The sequence below is a fragment of the Galeopterus variegatus genome, unplaced genomic scaffold (assembly GCF_000696425.1).
Source record: "Galeopterus variegatus unplaced genomic scaffold, G_variegatus-3.0.2 Scaffold5076, whole genome shotgun sequence".
Lineage (NCBI taxonomy): Eukaryota > Metazoa > Chordata > Mammalia > Dermoptera > Cynocephalidae > Galeopterus > Galeopterus variegatus.
Genome location: NW_007731187.1, coordinates 111,809 through 117,014, shown reverse-complemented (window position 1 = coordinate 117,014; position 5,206 = coordinate 111,809).

Below are 5,206 nucleotides of genomic sequence, written 5' to 3'. Positions count from 1 at the left end.
ACAAAAACCGAGGGAGTTCACTACCACACGACCACTCTTACAAGAAATTCTCAAGGGAGTACTGGGTTTGGTGCCTGAAAAATAACTACCACTTCCATAAAAACTCAAGAAAAATCAAAACCCACCAGTAAAATAAAAATGCTAACAATGAAGAGAAAAAAAAAGTTTATCCACAACCCAAGAAACCAACAAATACAGAAGACAAATAGTAAATCAAAGAAAGGAAAAAAAGACGCTTAAGACATACAAACAAAAATCAATAAAATGCTAGAAGTAAATCAACACTTTTCAAGAACAACTCTTAATGTAAAACGATTAAATTCCCCACTCAAAAGACACAGACTGATTGACTGGATTAAAAAGAAGGACCCAACTATATGCTGCCTTCAAGAGACCTCATCTATAAAGACACAGATAGACTAAGAGTGAAAAGATGGAAAAAGATATACCATGCAAATAAGAAATGAAAAATGAGCTGGAGTAACTATTCTTATATCTGATAAAATAGGCTTTAAACTAAAAGCCATAAAAAGAGATAAAGAGGGCCATTACATAACGATAAAAGCATTAATCCATCAAGAAGACAAAACAATCATCAATATATATGCACCCAACGTCAGAGCAGCCAGATTTAAAGAAAACTCTATTCAACCTAAAGAAGGAGATAGATACTAATACCATAATAGCTGGAGACCTGAACATCCCACTATCAATATTGTACAAATCATCTAGGCAAAGAATTAGCAGAGAAACACAAGATCTAAACAACACTCTCGACCAATTGGACTTGGCAGATATCTACAGAACATTCCATCCAACAACCTCAGAATATTCATTCTTCTCATCAGCACATGGATCATTCTCCAGGATAGATCGTATGTTAGGTCACAAATCAAGTCTCAACAAATTCAAAAAAATTGGAATTATCCCAAGTACTTTTTCAGATCACAATGGATTAAAATTAGAAATCAATGACAAACAAAACTCTGGAAACTATACAAACACATGGAAATTAAACAGCATTCTACTTAATGACTATGGGTGCAAGAAGAAATCAAACAGGAAATCAAAATATTTATTGAAACTAATAAAAACAATGATACATCATACCAAAATCTGTGGGATACTGCAAAAGCAATACTAATGGGGAAATTTATCACATTAAATGCTTACTTCAGAAGAATGGAGGGCCGGCCCCACGGCGCACTCGGGAGAGTGTGGTGCTGGGAGCACAGCGACGCTCCCACCACAGGTTCAGATCCTATATAGGACTGGCCGGTGCGCTCACTGGCTGAGCCGGTCACGAAAAGAACAAAAAGAACAAAAAAACAACAAAAAAAAAGAAGAATGGAAAGATGGCAAGCAAACAACCTAATACTTCACCTTATAGAATTAGAAAAACAAAAACAATCCAAACCCAAAGTTAGCAGACAGAAAGAAATCATTAAGATCAGGGCAGTACTTAATGAAATTGAAACCCAAAAAATGATACAAAAGATCAATGAATCAAAAAGTTGGTTTTTTGAAAAGATAAATAAAATTGACAAACCATTAACATGGCTAACTAAAAAAAGAAGAGAGAAGACCCAAATAACAAAAATTAGAAGTGAAAAAGGTGATATTACAACTGATACCTCAGAAATACAAGAAATAGTAACTGCTATAAACAACTATATGACAACAAATTTGAAAATGTGGAGGAAATGTATAAATTTCTGGACACACACAAGCTCCCAAAAGTGAGCCATGAAGATGCAGAAAATCTGAACAGACTAATAACAATAAAAGAGATTGAAGCTGTTATCAGAAGGCTCCCCAACAAAGAAAAGCTCAGGTCCAGATGGGTTCACAGCAGAATTTTACCAAGCATTCAAAGAGGAATTGACACCAATTCTCTGTAAACTATTCCAAAAGACTGAAACAGAGGCAATTCTCCCAAACTCATTCTATGAAGCAAACATCACACTGATGCCAAAACCAGATAAAGATACAACAAAAAAAGAAAACTACAGGCCAATATCCTTGATGAATATAGATGTAAAAATCTTCAATAAAATACTAGCTAACAGAATACAGCAACACATATGCGAAATTATACACCATGATCAAGTAGGATTCATCCCAGGGATGCAAGGTTGGTTCAACATATGCAAATCAATAAATGTGACACACCACATCAATAAAAGCAAAGACAAAGACTATATGATCATCTCTATAGACACTGAAAAAGCATTTGACAAAATTCAACACTCGTTCATGATAAAGACTCTCTACAAGTTAGGTATAGATGGAAAGTATCTCAACATACTTAAAACCATATGTGATAAACCCACTGCCAATATCATCCTGAATGGGGAAAAGCTGAATGCTTTCCCCTTAAGAACAGGAACTAGACAAGGATGCCCACTCTCACCACTCCTTTTCAACATACTGTTGGAAGTACTAGCCAGAGCAATCAGAGGAGCGAAGAAAATAAAGTTCATCCGGATTAGAAAAGATGAAATCAAATTGTCCCTGTTTGCAGATGACATGATCCTATATATCGAACAGCCTAAAGCCTTTATAAAAAAACTCGTATAGTTTATAAATAATTTCAACAAAGTTTCAAGATACAAAATCAACACACAAAATTCAGTAGCATTTCTCTTCTCCAATAGTGAACATACAGAAAGAGAATCAAGAAAGTTTGCCCATTTACAATAGCCACCAAAAAATAAAATACTTAAGAACAGAGTTAACCAAGGATGTGAAAAATCTCTATAATGAGAACTACAAACCACTGCTGAAAGAAATTAAAGAGAACACAAGAAGATGGAAAGAATATCCCATGCTCTTGGATTGGAAGAATCAACATTGTCAAAATGTCCATACTACCCAAAGTGATCTACAAACTCAGTGCAATCCCCATCAAAATTCCAATTACGATTACATTTTTCTCAGAAATGGAAAAAACTATCCAGACATTTATATGGAGTAACAAAAGACCATGCATAGCCAAAGCAGTTCCGATCAAAAAAAATAAAGCTAGAGGCATAACACTACCTGACTTTAAACTATACTACAAAGCTATAATAACCAAAACAGTATGGTACTGGCATAAAAACAGACACACTGATCAATGGAATAGAATAGAGAATCCAGAAATTAACCCTCACACCTATAGCCATCTGATCTTTAATAAAGGCACCAAGCCTATACACTGGGGAAGAGACTGCCTCTTCAGCAAATGGTGCTGGGATAACTGGATATCCATATGCAGGAGAATGAAACTAGACCCGTACCTCTCACCATATACCAAAAAAAACTCAAAATGGATTAAAAAATTAAATATACACCCTGAAACAATAAAACTTCTTAGAGAAAACATAGGAGAAACTCTCCAGGAAGCGGGACTGGGCACAGACTTCATGAATATGACCCCAAAAGCATGGGCAACCAAAGGAAAAGTTAACAAATGGGATTATATCAAACTAAAAAGCTTCTGCACAGAAAAAGAAAAAATTAACAGTTAAAAGACAACCAATAGAGGGGGAAAAAATATTTGCAAAATATACATCTGACAAAGGACTAATATCCAGAATATACAAGGAACTGAAACAACTTTACAACAAAAACAAAGTAACCCAATTAAATAATGGCATGGGAGCTAAACAGGCATTTCTCAAAGGAGGATATATGAATGGCCAACAGACATATGAAAAAATGCTCAACATCATTCAACATTTGGGAAATGCAAATCAAAACCACACTGAGATACCATGTCACCCCAGTTAGGATGGCTAATATCCAAAAGACCAGGAATGACAAGTGCTGCCGAGCTTGCAGAGAAAAAGTAACTCTCATACACTGTTGGTGGGACTGCAAAATGGTGCAGTCTCTATGGAAAATGGTATGGAGGTTCCTCAAGCAATTGCAGATAGATCTACCATATGACTCAGATATCCCACTGCTGGGAATATACCCAGAGGAATGGAAAGCATCAAGTCGAAGGTATACCTGTTCTCCACTATTCATTGCAGCACTATTTACAATAGCAAGAGTTGGAACCAGCCCAAATGTCCATCATCAGATGAGTGAATATAGAAAATGTGGTATATCTACACAATGGAATACTACTCTGCTATAAAAAAAGAATGAAATACTGCCATTTGCAACAACATGGATGGACCTAGAGATAATTATACTAAGTGAAACGAGTCAGGCACAGAAAGAGAAATATCACATGTTCTCACTTATTTGTGGGAGTTAATAATAAATAAATAAATACACAAATAAACTGGGGGGAGGGAAGAAGACACAACAATCACAATTCCTTGAAGTTGTCACAACAAGCGAACAGATATGAGGTTGTTGGGAAGGAAGGGGGAGATGGAGAGGGGATGGAGGTTTCTGTAAAGGGCCACAATAATCAACCACACTGTATATTGATAAAATTAAATTAAGTTTTAAAAAAAGAAGAAGAAAACTTAAGAGAGCTTCCAGATTTTAAGTGCACACATATTTGAATCCTGGCTATTCCAGAAGGAGAGGAGAAAGGAAAAGGCATTGAAAACCTATTCAACAAAATAATAATAGAAAAATTCTCAGGTATAGGGAGAGAGAAAAGACCTTCAGACCTGGGGGCTCAAAGATGCCCAAACAGATTCAATCTAAAAAGATCCTTTCTGAGACATATTACACTCAAACTGGCAAAGCTCAAAAACAAAGAGAGAGTCCTAAAAGCAGAAAAAATAAAGTGTCAAGTCACCTATAAGGGAGACCCCATCAGACTAAAACAGACTTCTCTACAGAAACTTTACAGGCCAGAAGAGAATGGGATGATATATTCAAAACTAAAAGAAGAAAACTGCCAGCCAAGAATGCTATAGCCACTATCCTTCAGAAATGAGGGAGAAATAGTGTATTTTCCAGACAAACAAAAACTTCAGGAGTTCACCACCACACAACCATCCCTGCAAGAAATCCTCAAGGGAGTCCTGCACCTGGAATCCAAAAAATAATAATCACTACCATGAATACACAAGAAAGAACAAAACCCACTGGTAGAACAAACAAAGCAAATGAAAAAGAGGAAGATACTAAATCTCACCACCTCAAAAAACCAAAAAACATCAAAGATAAACAATAAATGAGGAAGAAAGGAAAAAAGATATTGAAAACATCCAAACTAAAATTGATAAAATGCCAGGAGCAAGACAATACCTTC